Source organism: Trachypithecus francoisi, unplaced genomic scaffold, assembly GCF_009764315.1.
Source record: "Trachypithecus francoisi isolate TF-2019V2 unplaced genomic scaffold, Tfra_2.0 Lachesis_group0, whole genome shotgun sequence".
In the NCBI taxonomy this organism is placed as follows: Eukaryota; Metazoa; Chordata; class Mammalia; order Primates; family Cercopithecidae; genus Trachypithecus; species Trachypithecus francoisi.
The window spans coordinates 22,166,409-22,191,776 of record NW_022681453.1 but is presented as its reverse complement, the minus strand read 5'-3'; the positions used below and the strand labels follow the sequence as shown (position 1 = coordinate 22,191,776).

Below are 25,368 nucleotides of genomic sequence, written 5' to 3'. Positions count from 1 at the left end.
GGCAAGCAGGAATCTTAGAAAAATTCCATCAAACATATTTTAAGAGCTGGGTGCAGTGGCTCATGCCTGTATTCCCAGCTCCTCTGGAGTCTGAGGCAAGAAAATCACTTGAACCCAGGAGTCTGAGGCTGCAGCGAGCTATGATTATACCACTGCACTCCAGCCTGGGTGACAGAGGGCGACCCCGTTGAAAGAAAGAAAAGAGGAAAGAAAGGAAAGAAAGAAAGGAAGGAAGAAAGGAAAAGAAAGAAAGGAAGAAAAAGAAAGAAGAAAAGAAAGAAAGAAGGAAGGAAGGAAGGAAGGAAGCAAGGAAGGAAGAAGGGAAGGGAGGGGAGGGGAGGGAGGAAGGGAGGAAGGAGGGAGGGAGGAAGGAAGGAAGGAAGGAAGGAAGGAGGAAGGAAGGAAGAAGGAAGGAAGGAAGGAAGAGGAGGAGGAGGAGGGAAGGCAGGCAGGCAGGCAGGCAGACAGATGGGCCCTGATTTTAGAAAGCTGCCTTCCCTTTGGAGCCTCTCAACCTGGAAGAGACATCACAATTTCCCTTATGGCCTGGAGAAACACAAGCTTAATGTAGCTTGCAGGAAGCCTGACTTCAGCTGGCTTTAACACACCCAGGAGGAGTTAAAATGTGAAAGAACAGCACTTTCCCTTTTAGGAGGCTCATCTTATCACAGACAACAGAGGTAAGAGAAAACATTTTAAGCTAATGACATTTACTGCTAACCAGATCTGGCTGAAGCAATCCACTGGACTCCAGTTTGCAAGTCTCATTTCTTAGAAGATTCATTTATCTTAGAACACTCAACCAAAAGCACCCCACCTTCACATTTATCTGAGTATTATGCTAGACAATGAATGACTCTCCCAGTTAGTTAACTATCTTTAAACCCCCGGGCTGCTACAATATTGTATGTATGTTAATTTGACTACATTGCAAATTCTCTGACACTGAAAAATAATAACAAAAGGGAGAAATATCAAGCCTAATGGAAGGAATGTTGCTAGGGAGATTTTTATAAGATGGAACCAAGAAAGTCCTTCATGTATACAAGGAAAATTTCTGAAATCATCCAACATGCAATAATTGAGCATCTGCCAACTGGGTCAGCTGCTGATCCATTTCTATTTTAGTCAGTGGGGTCTAGAAAGGATGAGGCTTTCGTTGGCAGGTCTGGGCCACATTCCCACTCCTAAGGTCAGAGGCGAAGTCAACTTCATCCAAACCTAAATCTAAGAGTCATGAACAAAGCCTTCCCCAAGGAAAATCAAAAGCATCTACCAGCAGAAGGGGGAATGAATCCTGGGCAGCAAAACCAATAGATAGATGGGCATCCATAGAGCCAGAGTTAAGTGAAATCAGAAAAGTAGAAAAGGGGCCATGAGGCGGAGCAAGATGGCCGAATAGGAACAGCTCCAGTCTTCAACTCCCAGCGCGAGCGACACAGAAGACCGGTGATTTCTGCATTTTCAACTGAGGTACTGGGGTCATCTCTCTAGGGAGTGCCGGACAATCGGTGCTGGTCAGCTGCTGCAGCCTGACCACAGCGTGAGCTGAAGCAGGGCGAGGCATCGCCTCACCTGGAAGCGCAAGGGGGAAGGAAATCCCTTTTCCTAGCGAGGGGAACTGAGACACACAACACCTGGAAAATCGGGTAACTCCCACCCCAATACTGCGCTTTAAGGAAACAGGCACACCAGGAGAATATATCCCATACCTGGCCGGGAGGGTCCCACGCCCACGGAGCCTCCCTCACTGCTAACACAGCCGTCTGCGGCGATCTATCCGCAAGGCAGCAGCGAGGCTGGGGGAGGGGCGCCCGCCATTGCTGAGGCTTAAGTAGGTAAACAAAGACGCTGGGAAGCTCGAACTGGGTGGAGCTCACAGCAGCTCAAGGAAGCCTGCCTGTTTCTGTAGACTCTACCGCTGCGGACAGCGCACAGCTGCAGTCCATTAGGGGAAAGAGCGGGGCCGTGGCAGACGCGAACGACTCTGTCTGACAGCTTTGGGGAGAGCCGTGGATCTCCTAACGCGGAGGTTGAGATCTGAGAACGGACAGACTGCCTGCTCAGGTGGGTCCCTGACCCCTGAGTAGCCTAGCTAGGAGACATCCCCCACTAGGGGCAGTCTGACACCCCACACCTCACAGGGTGGAGTCACCCCTGAGAGGAAACTTCCAAAGAAAGAATCAGACAGGTACACTCGCTGTTCAGCAATATTCTATCTTCGGCAACCTCTGCTGCTGACACCCAGGCAAACAGGGTCTGGAGTGGACCTCAAGCAATCTCCAACAGACCAACAGACAGTCCTTCTGACTGTCAGAAGGAAAACTATCAAACAGGAAGGACACCTATACCAAAACCCCATCAGTACGTCACCATCATCAAAGACCAGAGACAGATAAAACCACAAAGATGGGGAAGAAGCAGGGCAGAAAAGCTGGAAATTCAAAAAATAAGAGCGCATCTCCTCCTGCAAAGGAGCGCAGCCCATCGCCAGCAACGGATCAAAGCTGGTCAGAGAATGACTTTGACGAGATGAGAGAAGAAGGCTTCAGTCCATCAAACTCTCAGAGCTAAAGGAGGAATTACGTACCCAGCGCAAAGAAACTAAAATCTTGAAAAAAAAGTGGAAGAATTGACAGCTAGACTAATTAATGCAGAGAAGATCATAAACGAAATGACAGAGATGAAAACCATGACACGAGAAATACGTGACAAATGCACAAGCTTCAGTAACCGACTCGATCAACTGGAAGAAAGAGTATCAGCAATTGAGGATCAAATGAATGAAATGAAGCGAGAAGAGAAAACCAAAAGAAAAAAGAAGAAAAAGAAATGAACAAAGCCTGCAAGAAGTATGGGATTATGTAAAAAGACCAAATCTACGTCTGATTGGGGTGCCTGAAAATGAGGGGGAAAATGGAACCAAGTTGGAAAACACTCTTCAGGATATCATCCAGGAGAACTTCCCCAACCTAGTAGGGCAGGCCAACATTCAAATTCAGGAAATACAGAGAACTCCACAAAGATACTCCTCCAGAAGAGCAACTCCAAGACACATAATTGCCAGATTCACCAAAGTTGAAATGAAGGAAAAAATCTTAAGGGCAGCCAGAGAGAAAGGTCGGGTTACCCACAAAGGGAAGCCCATCAGAATAACAGCAGACCTCTCGGCAGAAACTCTACAAGCCAGAAGAGAGTGGGGGCCAATATTCAACGTTCTTAAAGAAAAGAATTTTCAACCCAGAATTTCATATCCAGCCAAACTAAGTTTCATCAGTGAAGGAGAAATAAAATCCTTTACAGATAAGCAAATGCTTAGAGATTTTGTCACCACCAGGCCTGCCTTACAAGAGACCCTGAAGGAAGCCCTAAACATGGAAAGGAACAACCGGTACCAGCCATTGCAAAAACATGCCAAAAGGTAAAGAACATCGAGGCTAGGAAGAAATTGCATCAACTAATGAGCAAAATAACCAGTTAATATCATAATGACAGGATCAAGTTCACACATAACAATATTAACCTTAAATGTCAATGGACTAAATGCTCCAATTAAAAGACACAGACTGGCAAACTGGATAAAGAGTCAAGACCCATCAGTCTGCTGTATTCAGGAGACCCATCTCACATGCAGAGACATACATAGGCTCAAAATAAAGGGATGGAGGAAGATCTACCAAGCAAATGGAGAACAAAAAAAAGCAGGGGTTGCAATCCTAGTCTCTGATAAAACAGACTTTAAACCATCAAAGATCAAAAGAGACAAAGAAGGCCATTACATAATGGTAAAGGGATCAATTCAACAGGAAGAGCTAACTCTCCTAAATATCTATGCACCCAATACAGGAGCACCCAGATTCATAAAGCAAGTCCTTAGAGACCTACAAAGAGACTTAGACTCCCATACAATAATAATGGGAGACTTCAACACTCCACTGTCAATATTAGACAGATCAACGAGACAGAAAGTTAACAAGGATATCCAGGAATTGAACTCATCTCTGCACCAAGCGGACCTAATAGACATCTATAGAACTCTCCACCCCAAATCAACAGAATATACATTCTTCTCAGCACCACATCGCACTTATTCCAAAATTGACCACATAATTGGAAGTAAAGCACTCCTCAGCAAATGTACAAGAACAGAAATTATAACAAACTGTCTCTCAGACCACAGTGCGATCAAACTAGAACTCAGGACTAAGAAACTCAATCAAAACCGCTCAACTACATGGAAACTGAACAACCTGCTCCTGAATGACTACTGGGTACATAACGAAATGAAAGCAGAAATAAAGATGTTCTTTGAAACCAATGAGAACAAAGATACAACATACCAGAATCTCTGGGACACATTTAAAGCAGTGTGTAGAGGGAAATTTATAGCACTAAATGCCCACAAGAGAAAGCAGGAGAGATCTAAAATGGACACTCTAACATCACAATTAAAAGAACTAGAGAGGCAAGAGCAAACACATTCAAAAGCTAGCAGAAGGCAAGAAATAACTAAGATCAGAGCAGAACTGAAGGAGATAGAGACACAAAAAACCCTCCAAAAAATCAATGAATCCAGGAGTTGGTTTTTTGAAAAGATCAACAAAATTGACAGACCGCTAGCAAGACTAATAAAGAAGAAAAGAGAGAGGAATCAAATAGTCGCAATAAAAAATGATAAAGGGGATATCACCACCGACCCCACAGAAATACAAACAACCATCAGAGAATACTATAAATGCCTCTACGCAAATCAACTAGAAAATCTAGAAGAAATGGATAATTTCCTGGACACTTACACTCTCCCAAGACTAAACCAGGAAGAAGTTGAATCCCTGAATAGACCAATAGCAGGCTCTGAAATTGAGGCAACAATTAATAGTCTACCCACCAAAAAAACTCCAGGACCAGATGGATTCACAGCTGAATTCTACCAGAGGTACAAGGAGGAGCTGGTACCATTCCTTCTGAAACTATTTCAATCAATAGAAAAAGAGGGAATCCTCCCCAACTCTTTTTATGAGGCCAACATCATCCTGATACCAAAGCCTGGCAGAGACACAACAAAAAAAGAGAATTTTAGACCAATATCCCTGATGAACATCGATGCAAAAATTCTCAATAAAATACTGGCAAACCGGATTCAGCAGCACATCAAAAAGCTTATCCACCATGATCAAGTGGGCTTCATCCCTGGGATGCAAGGCTGGTTCAACATTCGCAAATCAATAAACGTAATCCAGCATATAAACAGAACCAAAGACAAGAACCACATGATTATCTCAATAGATGCAGAAAAGGCTTTTGACAAAATTCAACAGCCCTTTATGCTAAAAACGCTCAATAAATTCGGTATTGATGGAACGTACCTCAAAATAATAAGAGCTATTTATGACAAACCCACAGCTAATATCATACTGAATGGGCAAAAACTGGAAAAATCCCTTTGAAAACTGGCACAAGACAGGGATGCCCTCTCTCACCACTCCTATTCAACATAGTGTTGGAAGTTCTGGCTAGGGCAATCAGGCAAGAGAAAGAAATCAAGGGTATCCAGTTAGGAAAAGAAGAAGTCAAATTGTCCCTGTTTGCAGATGACATGATTGTATATTTAGAAAACCCCATTGTCTCAGCCCAAAATCTCCTTAAGCTGATAAGTAACTTCAGCAAAGTCTCAGGATACAAAATTAATGTGCAAAAATCACAAGCATTCTTATACACCAGTAACAGACAAGCAGAGAGCCAAATCAGGAATCAACTTCCATTCACAATTGCTTCAAAGAGAATAAAATACCTAGGAATCCAGCTTACAAGGGATGTAAAGGACCTCTTCAAGGAGAACTACAAACCATTGCTCAGTGAAATCAAAGAGGACACAAACAAATGGAAGAACATACCATGCTCATGGATAGGAAGAATCAATATCGTGAAAATGGCCATACTGCCCAAGGTTATTTATAGATTCAATGCCATCCCCATCAAGCTACCAATGAGTTTCTTCACAGAATTGGAAAAAACTGCTTTAAAGTTCATATGGAACCAAAAAAGAGCCCGCATTGCCAAGACAATCCTAAGTCAAAAGGACAAAGCTGGAGGCGTCACGCTACCTGACTTCAAACTATACTACAAGGCTACAGTAACCAAAACAGCATGGTACTGGTACCACAACAGAGAAATAGACCAGTGGAACAGAACAGAGTCCTCAGAAATAATACCACACATCTACAGCCATCTGATCTTTGACAAACCTGACAAAAACAAGAAATGGGGAAAGGATTCCCTATTTAATAAATGGTGCTGGGAAAATTGGCTAGCCATAAGTAGAAAGCTGAAACTGGATCCTTTCCTTACCCCTTATACGAAAATTAATTCAAGATGGATCAGAGACTTAAATGTTAGACCTAATACCATAAAAACCCTAGAAGAAAACCTAGGTAGTACCATTCAGGACATAGGCATGGGCAAGGACTTCATGTCTAAAACACCAAAAGCAACGGCAGCAAAAGCAAAAATTGACACATGGGATCTAATTAAACTAAAGAGCTTTTGCACAGCAAAAGAAACTACCATCAGAGTGAACAGGCAACCTACAGAATGGGAGAAAATTTTTGCAACCTACTCATCTGACAAAGGGCTAATATCCAGAATCTACAAAGAACTCAAACAAATATACAAGAAAAAAACAAACAACCCCATCAAAAAGTGGGCAAAGGATATGAACAGACATTTCTCAAAAGAAGACATCCATACAGCCAACAGACACATGAAAAAATGCTCATCATCACTCGCCATCAGAGAAATGCAAATCAAAACCACAATGAGATACCATCTCACACCAGTTAGAATGGCAATCATTAAGAAGTCAGGAAACAACAGGTGTTGGAGAGGATGTGGAGAAATAGGAACACTTTTACACTGTTGGTGGGATTGTAAACTAGTTCAACCATTATGGAAAACAGTATGGCGATTCCTCAAGGATCTAGAACTAGATGTACCATATGACCCAGCCATCCCACTACTGGGTATATACCCAAAGGATTATAAATTACTCTACTACAAAGACACATGCACACGTATGTTTATTGCGGCACTATTCACAATAGCAAAGACTTGGAATCAACCCAAATGTCCATCTGTGACAGACTGGATTAAGAAAATGTGGCACATATACACCATGGAATACTATGCAGCCATCAAAAAGGATGAGTTTGCGTCCTTTGTAGGGACATGGATGCAGCTGGAATCCATCATTCTTAGCAAACTATCACAAGAAGAGAAAACCAAACACCGCATGTTCTCACTCATAGGTGGGAACTGAACAATGAGATCACTTGGACTCGGGAAGGGGAACATCACACACTGGGGCCTATCATGGGGAGGGGGGAGGAGGGAGGGATTGCATTGGGGAGTTATACATGATATAAACGTCATGCACATGTACCCTAGAACTTAAAGTATAATAAAAAAAAAAAAAAAAAAAAAGAAAAGGGGCCATGAGTGTGTGTCTCTTCTGTCTATTAGAATGTTTGGGTCACTAATGCTTTTTATTAGCTTTGGTCCTTTCCCAATGGTATCCCAGTCTCTCAGGTCTCTGGGTTCCTTCGGTTTGTTGCCCTATTGGGCAAGCTTCCCAATATATTTCCTCTCTTGTGCAGGAAAGCCTTGTCGCCATCTAAATGCATTTTTCTGAAGTACTTAATGGAATGACCTTAATGGAAAGAGATTTTTAGTCCCAATCCCTGAAAACACATCACAGTTCAGCTATGTAAGCTGTTGAGTCCAGTCTTAGTGAGAGAAATCATGCATTTCTTGATTTGGTTCTTTTAGATGTCAAAAGGCAACATAAAAACAGTCCTTTAATTTTTCAGTGAAAGATGAAATGAAGGCAGGGAGTTTTCAAATCACTAAGCAGATTTACCTTTCTAGTAAAAAGAGATTCCTCTCAGGACTTTCCTAGCCCAGCGAGGTTGCTTGGTCCTGCCTTATGGTTCTTGCCTTCTCCTCCCATCCTGCAAGCAGCTCAGAAACAGAGGGAAAGCTTTGTAAATATGAGCACAAGACAAGACCAATTTTCCTCTGACCCTGCTAGAATCACTTATCAGAGCCTTCCAGAGAGGGCCACATGTGTGCTAAAAGATGCACGGCAAATATTATGGATAATACATTAAAAAATAAAAGGGAAATAAGTCATGTTGGCAAGTGAATTTATGTTTATACAAAATTATTAGAGGAAACATGCCTTTCCACTTTGGAGATTCTCCTAATCCATCACCATGACACTAATGTTGCAAGAAGCAAATCCATCAGACAGTGACCACTACTTTTTAATAGACCACTCTATTTTCAGCAATCACACTAACAAAATCAGGACATAGCCCAGTCTGCTTGCAGGAGACGAAAAAATACTTGCAAACACTTCACCAATGCTCCCCTACGTAATGAGGAAGCTTGCTCACAGGTAGTACAGATGCAGAACAGGACAGGAGTGCCAAGGGAACTCCGCTATGCAGATTCTTCTAGGGCCTGGCCAACATCTGTGTGGTGCCTACACACTCGGTGCCAAGTTTGTTTTTCAGAAAGCTGTTCTCATTTTGCCCAGAAAGGCTCTGCTTGAGGGCTAGGTGTATGGCCTTTGCTTTCAGATTACATAAGATACAAAAACACATGATCTGGATCACATAGGCCAAAGTATGATTTTTTAAACTGCTTACCAAAGGACATGAAGAAAGAGTCTTAAAAAAAAAAATAACAAAACCTATCTGATATATTTGTGACTACACCAGAACACAATTTATTCATTCTTTTGACAATTACCTCCTAAATGGTGGGAACTGTGCTTGGTGTTATGAAATATGAATATTTATAAGTCATGGTCCCTGCTCTCAAATGAAAGGGAAAGACACAATTGGCCATGCTAAATATCAGAACTAATTAAGCACAAATAAGAACCTATGGGAGCATAAAGAAATAAGTGATTTATGAAACTTCATGTGAATTGAGAAAAACTTCAGGGAGGAAATTTTTGGACGCTGACCTTGAAGGATAGCTAGCAATTATTCTTTTATTATGATGATGATGATTACTTTCTTTTGTTGCCTTATTTAAAAAGCAATATATTTGTATTATAGAAAATATACATAAGCTCCCTACTCAAATATAATTACTATTGATATTCCCAATTTTTTCTAGCAATATGCACTTTTTACAAAAATTCGTTCATATTTCATGATTAGACTTCACCCAGCATGCATGTGTGTATGAGTGTGCATGCACATATCTAATATTAAAACAGAAGCTCTCTTATCTGATAGAATTGGATGCACTAGGTCAGTTAAAAAAAAATTCAGTCAATGCAAGGAATCATCAGATAGGATAAAAACCAACACCTGAAATATCTTATTTTAATTTAAAGCAAAGTCCTGTGCCTTCATTTACCACTCTTCTGCTTTCGGGCAGCACCTTTTCTCCGGGCACAGCACTGCTTGGGGGCTGTCCTGGCAGCAGTCTTGAGTAAGCCATCTTCCACATGCACTGTGTAAAGTTTAGTTTTGAAGTCTTTAACATAAAGGAAGAATTGAGAGGCTAGCAGAGTAATGTGACTCCAAAAACCTTCTAAACCTTTACAGTTCTTTTCTGCTCTTTAATTGCCTCACTCACCTAATTCCATGGCATTTTTCAGTGATTACTGTTCATCCAGTGTTTCCAAAGCATTCAGCTCTTGGTAGAAAGATCAGCTCTCTTCATGTTCACTGTCTTATGTCCCCTGTTGACACAGTACCAAAATACATATAAATAGAAAATTATAATAAGCAATAGAATTAGCACCAGCAAGTTTGGGAGCATACGACTCAGCCCACCAAAGCAGAGAGGACAGGAGTACAAGTCCCTGGCAACCAAAGCATTCAGGCTGCCATGGGCTTCAGTCAGTAACTGTTACATGTGAACTCTCTCAAGTCCAGCAACTTGGCTAAAATTAATGTTTATTATGTAAGACAAAGCTCTTTCTATGTCATTGTATCTGTTTTCTGTTGTTGCTCTAACAAATTACCACCAATTTAGCAGCTTAAGACAACATCCTCATTTACTTCACAGCTGTGTGGGTCAGAAGTCCAGGTGGTCTCAACTGGGTTCTCTGCATAAGGTCTCACAAGGCCTAAGACAAAATGTTGGCCATCTCAGCTCTTATCTGAAAGCTCCAGGGAAGGATCTGTTTCCACGCTCATTCAGGTTGCTGATTGATTGCAGCTGTAGGTGTGAGGGCACTGTTTTCTTGCTGGCTGTCAGGTGGGGCTACTCGCAGTTCCTGAAGGAGGCCCACACTCCTTGGCAGGTGACTGCCTCCATCTTCAATCCAGCAGTGGCATGCCAAATCCCTACAAGGGCTTCAAATCTATGACTTCCCCTCTGTAAACAGGAGAGAAAGCTCTCAGCTTTTAAAATAACTCATATGATTAGGTCAAGCCCACCCAGATAAGCCTTTTTTTTTTTTTTTTTTTTTGAGACAGAGTCTTGCTCTGTCGCCAGGCTGGAGTGCAGTGGCACAATCTCAGCTCACTGCAACCTCCACCTCCCAGGTTCAAGCAATTCTCCTGCCTCAGCCTCCTGAGTAACTGGGACTACAGATGCACACCACCGCGCCCAGTTAATTTTTGTATTTTTAGTAGAGATGGGGTTTCACCATGTTGGCAAGGATGGTCTCGATCTCTTGACCTTGTGATCTGCCCGCCTCAGCCTCCCAAAGTGCTGGGATTACAGGCGTGAGTCATCGCGCCCGGCCTAAGCCTATCTTAAAGTCAACTATGCCATATAACAAAACATAATCATAGGAGTGATTAGCTTATCAATCAATGAATTCTAGGGAGTAGAGCTTGGAATCTTGGTTTTAGAATTCTGCCTACCACAGTCATTAAAATGGGGACAAAAGGAAAGGGTTTTCCAGGCTAAATGGAGTGCATAAGCAAAGACATAGGGAATGACAGGGCATTGGGTGAACAATTTGGGGAACAGTAACACTGCATCCCTCTTTAATCCCAGCTGGGACCCCTTCTGCTTCTAACATCCCAACTAAAAGCAGATAAAAGAAAGTGACAAGATAAGAAAATAGAAATTAAATCATGCTAAGATTTCTAAATAATGTTTCCTTTGGTTGTATCCTAATCATTAGTTTATGAAACGATAAGTTAAGGATCTAAAGAAGTGCCATCACATTCTTTCTCAAGAGAGCAAGAGATAACATTCATTGGTCTACTGACAATGGTATAATGAAGTCAAAACATAGTCACTTTCTAGCAGTTCAAGTAGAAAAAAATTTAAGTGAGAATTCCCCATGCTATCAGATAAAAGTGATATTGTCAAAAATTGCAGTGTAAATGAGTACAACTCATTAGGAATACAATTTTGTAATATGCTAAAAAGAATAAAAATATTCATACCCTTTGACCTCACTTTGAGGACATTATACCAAGGAGATAACCCAAAATAATTTTTTGAATTATGCAATAAAAATACACTTCGCAGCAACATTTATATACCGTGTTTTGTTGTTGTTGTTGTTGTTTTGTTTGTTTGAGACAGAGTCTTGCTCTGTCGCCCAGGCTGGAGTGCAGTGGTGCAATCTTGGCTCACTGCAAGCTCTGCCTCCCGGGTTCACGCCATTCTCCTGCCTCAGTCTCCCAAGTAGCTGGGACTACAGGCGTCCACCACCACATCCAGCTAATTTTTTGTATTTTTTTTAGTAGAGATGGGGTTTCACCATGTTGGCAAGGATGGTCTTGATTTCCTGATATCGTGATCGACCTGCCTCAGCCTCCCAAAGTGCTGCGATTACAGGCGTGAGCCACCACGCCCGGCCTGTATACTGTTTTTAATCTAAATGTTCATAAATGAAAAATGGTTAGAGTCTCACCATTTAATGAAATAAGCATTTTAATTGTGAAGACTATAATGTAACACTGAAAAATGTGTATGATACCTTACATTTAAAAGGAAAATACAAAATCTTATCTATCCTACAATTACAAATGTGTAAAAAATTCTTCTGTCCATAAACAAGATTTGGGAGGAAAGTTAAACAATAAAAATAATTTGATAAAGATTGTGGATGAACTTTCTCTTTCACTTTGATTTATATTAATAGTGCCTTACGGTTGTTTGTGCAATAAATAATAATGGTAATAAGCTTCAGAAAAGTCATCTATGAACTCCTAAAGACTCCGACTACTGTGAATGTCATTGCACTCTTACCAGTTTTAAAAGGACCAGGGACAGTTAATCAAACAAAATATAGATTACAAGTCAAGGCCACTGTAAAATGAGCCCTCAACCTCTGAGCTCAGTTCTTGAAGCAGCCCTACAAAAGAGAATTACAAGTACATTTTCCTTCTATGCTGTTTTCATTTTATCTTAAGTAAATAAGCACATGTGGTATTGAAAATTGTATCCTCCACCACCTGAAGCAATGAGGAATATGAAAAGGTAAAGAGAATTGCAACAATTCATAATTCCTGGAAAGAGAAAAAAGTGGTTATTTGCAAGAGTGTGTCCCAATGAAGAGAGACTAAAAACTCCTTAATCAAGCCTATTATCTAGAGAGTTATCAATTAAAAGGGGCTTTGTTTTTAACTCATCATCTGGTAATTCTGATTAAAAATATCTCTGAAAAGAATGCACATTCTAAACCTGAACTGGGCAGATATCATATTCAACTGCTGGTAAGTGACTTAAAAAGCAAACAAACCAAAAATCACAGCTTTTAGCCGAAAGAGGAGATGAACTAAGCTGTCCCTCCTATTGTGTAGATTTCATTATTTGCAAATACACAAGAGCATCTACCTCTTCTAAGATGAAAATTGTTTTAACTCTGTTTCACTGAGAATTGGCTCATTTTTATAATGAGACTTGCATTGCAGTGCCCTGAATCTCAAGTCCAGAAATCCACTAGAGGACCTGTTATGGTGGAGAAAAGATCACAGCCTCCATTAAGTTTGGCGATTGATCAGGTAGCATTGACCTGCCTCACCTCTGGGCTTCTAATTCCCTCTAGTTTCATTTTCATCAAAGAAGCAAACATTGTGAGGAAGTAGTTCTATTACCATACTTAAAATTCCTACACTAGTCAGCAGTACTCAGAAAAAAATCATGTCTCCTCCAACTCGAGGGGATCTACCGCAAATCCTTTAAATTGTCATATTACCCTCTCATTTGCTTCTATTTTAGCAAAGCAAATGATTAAAAATTAAACTTTCATTTAGAAGCGTAATTATTTTAAAGGGTGTCAGGGCTTCATGTTAAACAAATTCACCTCAGCAAACAGAATGAGGCTTTGGAATTTCGATTGGAGAGTTAATGAAATAACCATAATTTGGTTAGGTGAATCAACCTACATTATCTTATTTAAAGAGATTTCTCTCCTTGTTTATTCAGTTGTCATGTATGTAGTTGTTACTTATTCTTTCAGTAAATATCTTAGCTGTGATTCTGACTGAATCAGAGAAATATTTTTGTTTTAAATCAGGAAGAGATTTTTCTAGATACATGAAAATGAAAATCAATTAATGTGATTTCCCTCAAAGGGAGCGGGAATTTATAAGTTTAAAAAGTAGCAATAGTACTAATCTGAATTTCTAAATCCTTAAAAATTCCCCATGGAACATAAAATTTTGTTCTGAATACTTGAGATAAGTCAATTTAGTGTTATGAGTTGGAAAAGGTCAATGCCTGGCCCAGTGCCTGAAAATCTCTAGGTTGAATGAATGAATGAACAAATGAACTGTCAACCTAAATAACAGAGAGAGGCTCTCTAAAAGAAAATTATATTGGCCGGGCGCGGTGGCTCAAGCCTGTAATCCCAGCACTTTGGGAGGCCGAGACGGGCGGATCACGAGGTCAGGAGATCGAGACCATCCTGGCTAACACAGTGAAACCTCGTCTCTACTAAAAATACAAAAACTAGCCGGGCGAGGTGGCGGGCGCCTGTAGTCCCAGCTACTCGGGAGGCTGAGGCAGGAGAATGGCGTAAACCCGGGAGGCGGAGCTTGCAGTGAGCTGAGATCCGGCCACTGCACTCCAGCCCGGGCGACAGAGCGAGACTCCGCCTCAAAAAAAAAAAAAAAAAAAAAAGAAAATTATATTTATTCAAGAACAGGTATTTGGGAATAGAGGGGCTTTTAGAGAGTCTCTCTGTTTGTTATTTAGGTTGACAATATGCTAATCCAGTCAACTGTCTAAGCAGTTGGGTACCGCGGAGCTCATGGAGTCCAGGAGCTGATGCGGTGTCAGGCCACTGGACATAGGTATGATAAATACGCAGTGGAAGTGCCACCTCTTTGTCTCTTCTACCTTAAGACTGTACCCCACCACCAGCACAATAGGCCTACTAGATTTCATTGCGGGGAGGGAAAGATACGGGAATGGTGGTGAGTAAGTCGACCCCTAAATGTATGGGTATGGACCAAGAGTGTAGATGGAAGCCCACATATGTTATTTATAAGTGATAACCAAGCTACAGGAAGGTACGTGATTTCACTGAGAGCTCTCCACTCACCCACACAGCCCTCTTCCTACGATGCCAAAGGAGTCCACTCTGTGCTCCAGGGCCAGCCCTTTGTCCTGTGAGCCCTGGTGGGAGCAAGAGTACACTGGGGCAGGGCAGGTGGGAGCCAGGCTGACTCCTCAGTTGTTTCTAGACTGGCCCAACAAAGGAACAATCTAGTCAAGCTCCCCAGGCAGCTGGCCTGGCAAGGCAGCTGGCAATAACTCTTATGCTGAAAGACCAGCCAACTGACGGCTGTCCCACCTTCCTCTCAGGGAGAGAACCATGCTACACCTCCAGCAGTCCTCAGCTGAGTAAGGCAGGTTAGAGAAACTCAGCTCACCATGCAATCACCATGCAGCTACCATCAGAATGAGGTCCTCCCACCCAAACTGCATGACTTGGAGTAAGGGAAGCCACGTCCCCAGGGAAAAATCCAAAGGATGATCTCTGGGGAAGCGACAAGCACCCCCACAACACAAGGTGTGCGACCAGGGCTACTCTTGACCTCCTGAGCCTCGGCCTCTTCACTGTGACCCTAGGGGGCGTTGCCCTCACCTCTAAGAGATTTAGGGAGGACTCCATGAGACGCCTTCAAGTCCGCACTCCAAGGCCAGCAAAGAGTGAGAGCTCCGCAACCCTGAGCCTGGCGCGCTGTCTGTGCTTGGGAAGAATGCGTTCTGTTCCAGAAGGCAAGAATAGTTAGTCTGAAGCTGGCTGAGGTCCCCTGGCGGAAGCCCCCGACGTGGGGGTAGCCTTGGGGACGCTCAAAGGAAGGCTCCACGCTGCCGCCCAGGGGCCTGGGTGCGTCAGGTCTCCTCCGACCTCGGGCGAGCTCAGGAGGGCGGCAGCCTGGCCGGTGCCCGCTCCCCAACGCATCTGAACATGCCGGGCTCTGCTGGCTGGCCAGGATGGCAGAGAGAGCCGGGCGGTGCCCTCGGGGAGGGGCGGGACTCTCTCCCGCAGGGTCCCAGATGGCTCGGGAAGAAAAGCTATCAACCAGGAAATGAAGAAAACAGCAGGTCAATTAGCGGCGGGCCTGTGATGCGAGAGGCTCCTGAGGCGGCAGGGGCTGCGTGGGGCCACCCACCCTCAGCGTGCTGCCCGTAGGGTGTGCCTCCCGTCCGGCGATCCCAGGACCCTAGCCCCACGTCCCGAGGACTGGGAGCCGCGCGCGGACACACTGACCCTGGGCTGCTAAGAAGCGCCTCTTTGAGCTGCCTGCTAGGAGGTCACGGGCAAAGCGGCTGCGGATCTGGCTTTTTTATTTTTTAAGAACTCAGCAATCTGGAGCTGCTCAGCCTGGTGCACAACTCTTTTTCCCTTTCTTTTCAATGTTTTCCTCATTGTAGCCTCCTTTACCCCTGCCCCCACCACTCTCTTAAGTGCTTTTAGTCGGAGGAAAAATTGACCCGCAGAAATCACTGCCTTGTACCCAAGACAGTATTTGAACTTCCTATTAGCCCTACGAATCCCCTCAGGGCTCTGCTTCTAATAAACCAACCCTCCAAAGTGGAAGAAAACAGTTTTCTCACCCTGCCAACCTTCTTTATAATTAGCCTCAACTAGAGGGCCCCACTTGGACTGTCTGGCTGACAGCTGTGCCACCCAGGCCTGGAAACTGGGCCCTCAACGACTGGTAGCAGACAGAACAAAGGCGGAAACCGGCTGCCCTCACTGAGCCTGGGCTGAGTGTTCTACAAAGCCATCCTGTGCCTATGGACTATTAAACCCATTTTACAGGAAGGGAGGGGAAGCTCATGGGGACGAGTGATTCTCCCAAGGCACCCTCCTTTGTAAGCTGTAAAGTTAGGTCTGGAATCCTGGTCTATGGGTCTCTAAATGTTATTTTTTTTTTTTTTTTCTTTTTGAGACGGAGTCTCGCTCTGTCGCCCGGGCTGGAGTGCAGTGGATCTCGGCTCACTGCAAGCTCCGCCTCCCAGGTTCACGCCATTCTCCTGCCTCAGCCTCCCGAGTAGCTGAGACTACAGGCGCTAGCCACCTCGCCCAGCTAGTTTTTTGTATTTTTTTTTTTAGTAGAGACGGGGTTTCACCGGGTTAGCCAGGATGGTCTCGAACTCCTGACCTCGTGATCCGCCCGTCTCGGCCTCCCAAAGTGCTGGGACTACAGGCTTGAGCCACCGCGCACGGCCTCTAAATGTTCTTATACCTCTTCCTGTGCCACATAAGATTCTCACTGAGTTATCAACTATTTCAGTCACTGCTGGATTTAGTGAAATGAGCTACAGAGCGTCTGTGGTCTTCACTCAGGGGCTGTGTTAATCATTCACCCTTTATAGGCCGCTTGTAGGCACTTACAGTTTCCGAAAGGCCGCTGTAAGAATCATGCTTCATTTAGTTGGCTCTCTGTGGTAGACGCTATGGCACTGGTAAATTTTCCTCAGACTAATAAATCTGGGTGCTCTCTGGCACTCAAGGGGGTGCAACTTTCCATAGAAACGCTTCTGTCCACCCTGACATCACACTGCTTTTAGCATCTTAAAAGCATGTTTCCTTGCCTGTATTTTCTAGTGCAGATTTTCTCCTTTTCAATGTCCTTGGGTTGAAAGCCTTCATAGAGCACAGTAATCTAAAGTCACAATGAAAATGTATATTTCCTTTTCAAATGTGAGAAATGAGAAAAGCCATAATCATAGATTAATACTATAGGGTTTAAACTGGAGCGCTCTGTCCACGTGAATTTACAGCAACATCTTTACCAATGCTCCAGTCTTCTTCGCCTTGAAGAAAATGTTCCATTCTCCCAAGACCTGCTTATTATGTCAGAAAAAAAATTTGTTTATTTCTTCAGTCACATTTATCCTTTGTTTTGCCTTGATGGTGTGTGTAAAAACAAAATGTACTAATAAAGAAATACCACGGTGTCATAGACGCAAGAAAAAAAAAAAAGGACCGACAATCCAAGGTTAAAAATTAAATTAAATTAAGACCCATAACTTCTAGGCTGTAAGGAACAGAGCTTTCACCTCCCCAATGTTTAACAAGCATTTCTCACATGCCAGGCCCTGTGCTAGGCACTGGTGAACAACCCACTGTCTGTGACTTCACAAATCACAGAGTAGTGGGGAAGACAGGCCTGAAGCCAATAGTTACAAGGTATTACTTAAGCCCTACAGAGAACTGTGAGGACGTGTAACAGGAGGCTCTAAGCTAGTCTGGGGTGAGGAAAGTTTCTGGAAGGAAGACGGTCTTTGCTGAGTTGAATAGGAGATTGCCAGTTAGGACGAGTGTTTTAGTCTGGTTTATGTTGCTTATAACAGAATGCCTGAAACTGAGTAACTTATAAAGAAAAGGAATTTATTTCTCACAGTTATAAAGCCTGAGAAGTCCTAGGTACAGGGGCTGCATCTGGTGAGGGTCTTCTGGCTGGCGGAGACTCTCTGCAGCGTCTCGAGGCAGTGCAGGGCATCACATGGTGAGGGAGCTAACTGTGCTAGCTGAAGTATCTTTTCCTCCTCTTATAAAGCCACTAGTCCTACTCTCAGGATAACTCATTAATCCACTAACCCATTAATCCATTCATTATGAGTGGATTAATTCATTTATGAGGGCCCAGCCCTTATAAACCAATTACCTCTTAAAGGTCCTACCCCGGAAATACTGCCACCTTGGGGATTAAATTTTAACATGAGTTTTGGAGGGGACAAACATTCAAACCAAACTGCTGGGTACAGTGGCTCACACCTAAAATTCCAGCACTTTAGGAGGCTGAGGTGGGAGGATCACTGGAGCCCAGGAGCTCGAGACCAGCCTGAGCAACATGGCAAAACACCATCTCTGCAAAAAATACAAAATCAGCTGGGTGTGGTGCTGCACACCTGTGGTCCCAGCTACTCAGGAGGCTAAGGTGGGAGGATCACCTGAACCCTGGGAGGTCAAAGCTGCAGTGAGCCATGATCATGCCACTGCACTCCAGCCTGGGTGACAGAGCAAGACCCTATCTCAACCATAGCAAAGGGGCAAAGAGCTCTCAGGCAATGAAGAGTATGTGGGAATATGTGGGCAGCAGGAGAGCCTGGCAGGCTGGAAGAACTGAAAAGATTACAGAATGACTGATGAGAAAATACAGAGAACAGAATGGTGCAAGGTGAGTTTGGAGAGGTCCCAGCCTATCAGTGGATGTGACCTTTGCCTCAGAAACCGAGTCCAGTTGTGTAGACCACAGAGGGTAAGCTCCACGAGAACAAAGACCAAGCCTGCTTTTACTGGTTGTACTTGGCATACTTGCTAGCCTAGCACTAGTACATAGTAAGTTCTCATTAAACAGTGGCTATTTCTGCATTATTGTCACAAGTCTTTATTAGTGTTTCCCACTTTCTCTCTATTTCTTTCCCTACCCTCTAACTAAATGTTGCACCTGTTTCTCCCACTGTCTTTTCTCTTATTTAAAAGTCATGGATTAATCAGGTTTTTCTCTTCCTTCCATGTTCTTCCCTGTTCTTTCTTCCCATTTTGCCATATACTGTATTTAACAATTCCTTGCAATACCAAAGAGAAGGGAGAAATCATCCAGCCAGATCACTAAGAGGGAGAAAAAAGAAAAAACAAGGACACTCTTGCATCTTAAATCTTAATCCATTCACTCTAGGGTGGATCAAATCTGCACAGGGCTGGTGGGTATTTACACAACCAACTAACAAAGTGAGGAGGACTTCCTGCTTTAAATGGCAGGTAATTTATACCCAAAGAGTATTCTAATTCATCATTAAGCTCCTCTTCATTGATTATGATGCCAAAGCTTGAGGTGGCACATGGCAAATGTGTGCCCTGAGTGCCAAATTGGTCCCTCTGGGACTGGAAAAGCATTTTAGAAACCATGCTTGAGGCTGATGTACATATAATTTTGAGTCGTCAAAGCTTATATCTCTACTGTGGCAGAATCAGCACTAGTCTTGGCTTCTGAAAAAAAAAAAATTGGCATTCTTAACTCTCCGGACACTCATGCATATGTTGTATTTTGTTTTGTTTTGTTTTCAAGTAGTTTGGATACCAAGAGACCTTCCTAGAAACCTAATTAATAAGCAAATCATCCTGAGGGTTTATTTCAATTTGTTTATTTGCACTCCTCAGCCTTCTGGGACAGTCACCCTCTGCTTCAATACCCAACTAAAATGACTCACCTCATTGTACCACAGTTCTTCCCAAGAGGTAAAGAGGCAAGCTCCTGTTCCCTCTTTGCTCTGAGTTTGTGCTCAGAGCTCATCTCCAACCCTTTCTCCTTAAGCATGAGCAAAGCCTCCCCCATTTCCTTTCCCAAGCACCACCAATCCAAGGTTCTGTGTATAAAAGACCTTTACTAAATCTGGAGTGAACAGAGAGTAATTACAGCTCAGGACTGGGAGTCAAAACTTCATATTTAAAGCTTGACATGAATAGTTACTGAAAATTCATCACCTATCCTCTGACTAAGAGTTACTGTTGTAGTTTCCTTGGACCCTTGGGTCACCAGCCCTATTTCTCTCCATTTCCAAGAGCTTTTCTTCCTCTCTCTTGTTGTCTGGATCAATTCTGCTATTCTCCTATAATTTACCAAGCAATGATAGACACTTTATATTCTCAAATGGCAGAAATAATTGTTTCTTCCCTGTTGCACATTTACTGGAGATGCTTCAAGAAGAGCCTGTCAGCTGGGCACTGTGGCTTATGCCTATAATCCCAGGACTTTGGGAGGCTGAGGTGGGCAGATCACTTGAGGTCAGGATTTCGAGACCAGCCTGGTCAAGACCAGCCTGGCCAACATGGTGAAACCCCATCTCTACTAAAAATACAAAAAAATTAGCCAGGTGTGGTGGTGGGTGTCTGTAATCCTAGCCACTTGGGAGGCTGAGGCAGGAGAATCACTTGAACCTGGGAGATGAGTTTGCAGTGAGCCAAGATTGTGCCACTGCACTCCAGTATGGGCAATGGAGTGAGACTCTGTCTCAAAAAATAAATAAATAAATAAATAAATAAATAGAAGAAGAGGAGCCTGACTTTAAAAGTCAAAACTACTATTTGTTCAGAAATTCATGTCCTTAGACTTCAGAGTCTTCCTGCCTCTCACCCAGGCTGAAGTGCAGTGGTGCGATCATAGCTCACTGCAATCTTGACCTCCTGGGCTCAAGTGGTCCTCCCACCCTAGCCTCCCAAGTAGCTGGGACTACAGGTATGCACCACCATACCTAAGTAATTTTCTTTTGGTAGAGATGGGATCTCACTATGTTGCCCAGGCTGGTCTTGAACTCCTAGGTTCAAGCTATCCTCCTGCCTTGACCTCACAAAGTACTGGGATGACAGGCATGAGCCACCACACCTGGCTGATACTTCTAACATAAAGAAATAGCCCTAAAACTACCATTTTATGAGCGCTTTCTAGGTACCAGCTACATAACAAGCCTTATTTCATTTAATCTTTATAATAGCTTTATATGATTAGCATTATTCTCTTCATTTTACAGATTATCATCATCACAGACCTAAAATGTATTGAGTGCTCACTACGCATCAAGCTCTATGTGAAGCACTTTTCATGCTCACCCTGCTGAATCCTCACAGTTCTATGTAAAGTTACTGTTGCCATGCTGTTTCACAGAGGAAGAAACTGAACCTGAGAGGAGAAATGATGGGTTAGCAGCATTCAAACAATAATGGAGCCCAGGTCCCCACGATTGCAAGGCCTGTGATTTTTCATCCACCATAGAACTTCAATATGACTGAGCTCCTGGAATTTTAGGAACATCCCCTTAGAAGAAAGACCATGAGCAATGGTCTTCATGAACTCTCTCTGAGCTAACCCAGGGCCTGTCTCAGAGAAGGACCTCGGTAATTAGGTGTTGAATGAACGAGGGATACTGGTTCTGGATTCTTCTGCAGAGACTTTCAGGAGCACCACTCCGGGTTGAGGTAGCTTGTTCCTCTCACTAGGTCTTCTCTTGGTTATCATTCTGCATCCCCCGTGATGGTTCAGCTGAGGAAGTGCCCATCAATTAAGGAAAAGCATCCTTGCTGAGAGTGTAGCATTAAACTTTAATGCGGAGAAAGAGGGAAGAATAGTAATTGTGGCAAGAATAAAACTAGGCTTTTTTCTAACAAAACCCCTGCCAGTATCATCCATGATTACCTAGGACTGTGGCATGATGAAACGACCACACTATCATTGAGAGACTTAGGAGCTCCCCTTCCTTTCCTAAGTCAGCTGACAGGATCTGCAGTTTGATTCTCTCTCTGTTTCTCCACTATGTCAAGAACCCGGCATCCTAAGCACTCAGAGGAACACTGGCCTGGGACTAAAGGGAAAAGGAGGTAATTCTCCTGAAACATGAGACTGGCAAAGTGATGTTCCTAGCCCCTCCAAACTTAGAGGATAGGTTCATAGAGGGGGTACCTGCTATTCTGCTCTGATCCATGTCCAGGAGAAAGGTTTCTTTGTCAGGGAGTCTCTCTGGGAAAGGAACAGGAGAAACCAACATGACACCTCACCTGACACTCTTACACAAGTCTATATGTCCCTATCCTTCAGATGGCAAAAAAAAAAAAAGATAACACCCAGTACTGGGGAGAGTAAATAGCAAAAGTCAGTCTGGCCACATGAGCCACAGAGCTTTAGAAGCGTCCATCTCATTTGACCCAACAATTGCACTTCTAGGAATTTATCTGAAGGAAATGATTTAGAAGGTGGACAATTTTAGCTGTAAGGATGTTCGTTCACAGCAGTGGTTTTATAATAGCATAAAACTGGAATAACCCTAAATGCCCAACAACAGAAAATTGGTTCCATTAATTTTAGTTCATCACTACAATAGCATATTCAGCACTCATTAAAACAATAATGTACATCTCTATTTGTTGACATGGAAAGACATGACATAATGTTAAAGTGGATTAACTTAAACATCAGAATTCTTTCATTTTTGTGTATGCGTGTATGTGTGTGTTGTGTGTGTGCAAGCTCCTTAGAAGTGGTTATTTCTTGGTAATATGATTATGAGAGTTTATTTCTCCTTTATACTTGAATGCATTCCATGAAAATTGGGTAAGCATAGCAAAATTATAATCAGAAAAAAATTAACAATCATATTTCTGTTTCTTCAAAAAGGACTATTTATCAAGAAACTCAAAGACAAAGACAGATCCTAGGAGGTTCTCATTTAACCAAATGGATAGAAATCAGATCACTGCTGAACATCTAGTTGGAACTGACTTTACTGCTCTACTCAAACGGTGAAGCCTTCCTTCTTCCAACAGACTGTGTGGCAGAAAGAATTATGGGCAGGGATCTGTGACTGTTTAACTTTTCCCTGGAGGCCTAGCTCAGGGGTTCAGCTGTCCTGTTCCTCAGTGTTACATCTTCCACAAAGCCATTCCCCCTTTAAGGATTCTTTGAGCACTCATCCGGTGCCAGGTGCTGAGCTGAGCAGCTGGGATTTAGAGCACAGGAAGACACAGTTCGACAGTCAGAAGAGAAGCCTTTCCCAAGCCTTCTCTCCGAGTGAGCACTGCCCCGGAATCCCTTAGCCTATGATCTGCGTCTTTTGGGTATCTTTCCTTTCCACCTTGTTTCGCCTTTGTCTTCTACTTCCAGTCCTCTTACACCAGGCCATCTGTGCCTTGAGGGCTGCCTCAGAAGCTCCCACAGCATGTAGCAGAATGAGTGGCAACCAGCAGAAGCTCAACAAATATTTATGGAATGACTGGCTAAATGTAATTACTACCAGAGAAGCATGTTTCCTTTATTTAGATTGACGTGAGTGTGATGTCTGATATCTTGCGTCAGTTAGAACTCTTTTCAGATGTAAGTGACATAAAATGCGACCTTAACCATCTTAAGCATAAAGGAAGATTTACTGTCTTCCATAACTATGACGTTTATGAGCAAGCTTCAACGGGATCCAGGGGCTTAAACAATGCAGGACTTGGCCTCTCTCTCTCTCTCTTTCTCTCTCTCTCTCTCTCTCTCTCTTTCTCTCTCAGCTTGACTTCCCTGTGCTGGCTCCATTCTCACGCTCTTTCCTTGTGAAACCGAGATGGCTCATCACAACTCGGGGCTTTCACAGACCCAACTCTAGCAAGGGGAAGTGAGGGAGAGAAGAAGGAGTGGAGTGCATCTCTTTTGAAATCCAAGCAACGTTCCCCAGATTGGCAAACTGGACCTGACTGCTTGGCGTGGGTTTTGTGAGCATCCTGAACCAATCTCAGAGCTGGGAGATACTGTGTCCTGACTGGCCAGGGTTGAGTTATGCGCCTAAGTCTGCAGCAGCTGGTGCACTCATAGTGAGGGAGGAGAGAAGGCTGGCTACCCCAGACACAATCAATGTGCTGTTACCAGAGAGAGAGTGGGGATCCGGGGATATTGAGCTTCCCTGGACAGTCATTTCCCTGACAAAAAGCACATCTTGCCTAAGTTTCTTGAGCTAAAACTCAACCAATTCCCTTTAAGCATAAACATCTTGGTTTCTCCCCCTACCTAAGCAGCAGAACTGCACCCTAATCCATGGGGGGAAGGTAGAACTGTCTCAAACTAAGCCTCCTCAACTTTAGCCAAGTGTGGCCCACGGATGTGTGTTTGCATCTCCCAGGGAAGTCATTCTCCACCAACCCCAGCTGCACACGGAGATCATTTGGAAGGAAGAGGGCATTTTAAAAGTAGATGCCTGGGTGTGCCTCCCTCATTCTTATCCAAATGGCAGTCTAGGTAGGACACCCCAGGTCACACTATCACCTCTGCTGTGAATGTGGAGCAGCAAGGGGGGACACAACCTTGTTTTGCATTCAGAAAGTGCTGAGAGCAGGACTGTGATCTGCCAGCTATTAACCCTACAACAGTGGGCAAGTTAACTGTCTCACGGAGACTCACTTTCCTGTCTGTGAAATGGAAGTGATACCCTCTAGGTTGCAGGGATGCTATGAGGGTTACAGATAAAGCAGACAAAATTCTGGTCCCAGTAGGTGCTTAAAGATTCATAGATGCAGGTTCCAAACATGATTGCCAAGAGGCATCTATCACTTCTCCCTGCCGAAGCAAAGCTTGCTTTGTTCTTGGCTAACTTGTTTTTCAAATGCCAGTCACTCGTTCCACGCTTCACCAAGGAAGAACAGTTTGTTAGGTTACTGAAATTAAGAAATTCCTCTTAATATTTTCATAATGTGAAAGAATATTTTTTAAAATGTTAGTGTGTGCTATGCTTAGATAGCATGAAGTACAAAAGAGACATGCATATGCAAATTAACCTTATTAAAAAGGTTCTCTAGAGACACTGCCTGAATAATGAATGTGAATAATGGCGAGAATGGTGGTTACCCAAGCACCAAAACCTGTCTCAGAAACTTCAAACATTTGTTTTCTATATTGTTGACATCATATGAAAGAAAAGGTCACAGGTGAAATGTAAAGAGATTTTACTATTTGAAACTGTGTTGCAAAAACAGCCTCCCCCTAGGATAGGGATATCTAGAAGGGTTTAAATGTCACTAACAGTCTCAAAATTATTGCAGTAGATTTGCAGGAAAAAGATATAAAGGGCCTTTTTCATTAAAAATGTTCTTTGATTTTCAGTTGTAGCTTTGGCGGCGTTATTGGCAAGGGAGTGATTGTAGAGAACATGGCTCAGATGGTGGCAGGGGCCAAGTTGAGAAGGCCAAGTTGAGGGGCAGTTTATACATGAAAGGAGTTTCCCCTCAAAGAGAAAGTGCAGACCAGTCAGCTGAGCTCACAAGAAGTCATTTCGTTAATTTCCAGAAAGAAAGGAGATTGAGAAGAATACACTGGAGCACTCTCCCATGCAAGGAAACCAGCTTCAAAACCATCCATATCAGGACTGCAGACTCCAGTCTGCTCATTTATC

General features: G+C 43.2%; 1 long non-coding RNA gene across 1 annotated transcript in view; it reads right to left on the bottom strand.

The window, feature by feature from the left end:
- Positions 1–9,789: 9,789 nt before the first annotated feature.
- Positions 9,790–25,368, bottom strand: part of LOC117076388 — a 39,436-nt gene continuing 23,857 nt past the window's right edge. Inside the window, exon 3 of the long non-coding RNA XR_004434351.1 lies at positions 9,790–10,401. This is a non-coding gene — a long non-coding RNA (uncharacterized LOC117076388). The remainder of the gene's footprint in view (positions 10,402–25,368) is intronic.